Source organism: Cervus canadensis, chromosome 18 (assembly GCF_019320065.1).
Source record: "Cervus canadensis isolate Bull #8, Minnesota chromosome 18, ASM1932006v1, whole genome shotgun sequence".
Lineage (NCBI taxonomy): Eukaryota > Metazoa > Chordata > Mammalia > Artiodactyla > Cervidae > Cervus > Cervus canadensis.
Genome location: NC_057403.1, coordinates 56755948 through 56757282, shown reverse-complemented (window position 1 = coordinate 56757282; position 1335 = coordinate 56755948). Strand labels below are relative to the sequence as shown.

General features: G+C 42.6%; 1 pseudogene across 1 annotated transcript; it reads right to left on the bottom strand.

Moving 5' to 3' along the window:
• Positions 1–286: 286 nt before the first annotated feature.
• On the bottom strand, positions 287–1066 carry LOC122421628 (annotated as a pseudogene). Its single transcript, XR_006263533.1, has one exon. The product of XR_006263533.1 is annotated as an enhancer of rudimentary homolog (transcript).
• Between the last annotated feature and the right edge of the window lie 269 nt (positions 1067–1335).

Sequence of the window (1335 nt, the reverse complement as noted above, 5' to 3'; positions counted from 1 at the left end):
TTTGTGTATTTATTTTTGGCTGCACTGGGTCTTCATTGCTGGGTGTGGGCTTCTCTGGTTGTGGCAAGTGGGGGCTACTCTCTAGTTGCATGGCCCTCTCTTCATTGTAGTGACTTCTCTGTTAGCAGTGCACAGGCCTTAGGCATGAGGGCTCAGTAGTTATGGCACGTGGATTCAGTTGCCCTGCAGCATGTTGGATCTTCCCGGACCAGGGATTGAACCCATGTCCCCTGCATTGGCAGGCAGAGTGTTAACCACTGTACCATCAGGAAAGCTCTTCAAATAGTTTTTTTTTTTTTTTTAACTGAAGAACATTTATTTGTTTTTCACCAAGACTTTATCTTGAGGACGTAACTAAACTGCGCCTCCACTCCCCACCCCAATTTGAAGGAGGATTAGTACAGTGGATGTTATAAAGCAGGTATGAACAGTTTGAGGGACTGGAACCAACGTTAACTGACAAAAACCAACTTCCATCTAAATCATCATAAAAATGTTTAAGTAAAAAAAAGGGGGGGAGGGGGGCAAAGGGGTTTTCAGATTGGACAAGATCATCACATTTTATCTAATACATTCAATTCTGGCTAGGGTATACCAAAATGGAAACAGGATAACTATAATACAAAACTTCCACTACAGCACACTGCACATATCTGTGTTCCAAGCCCACCCCCGTTCCCCTAATGCTTCCAAACTCAACTATTTCCCAGCCTGTTGGGCCTGTCGACGAAGGAGCACGTAGATCTTCTCTTTAATCCAATCTTTGTTATAAGGCTGGTATGTCTGGGTATCAGCTCGGTAAACAAGGCAGCTGAGGTCTGCCAGGTCATCAATAAAATCAAACAACTGACTGATAATCATATGTGATAGAGGGGCTGTTGGCATTCATTCTCTTCAGATGTTCTTCATACATTTTACAAACACCTTCCATACACTCATTCACAGATTCATAGTCAGCGTAAGTTCTGCCTTCTGGCCTCTTGGTAGGCTGTACCAGCAAGATGGTGTGAGACATCGCGCCAAAGTCTCCCGCTGCAGCCGATGCCGACTCCGCCGCCGCACACGAGCTTCAAATAGTATTTTTAAGTGTATAAAATAAAGTTCAAGGAGTCTTGAGGACGCCAGTTATATTGAATACAGTTAAGATAAAAAGCATCCAAATTTGTGATATAATAATTCCTGTGCTTGTTAGTAACATATTTAATAACCAGCTCTAGCAAGCAGTCTAATAACGTTAGACTTTCCAAGAAGTGATGAGCATCAATGATATTTTCAGATGTCAGTAACAACTATAACGTGATGTGAAGACATCTGCAGTTTCTGAGAGTGAGGAAG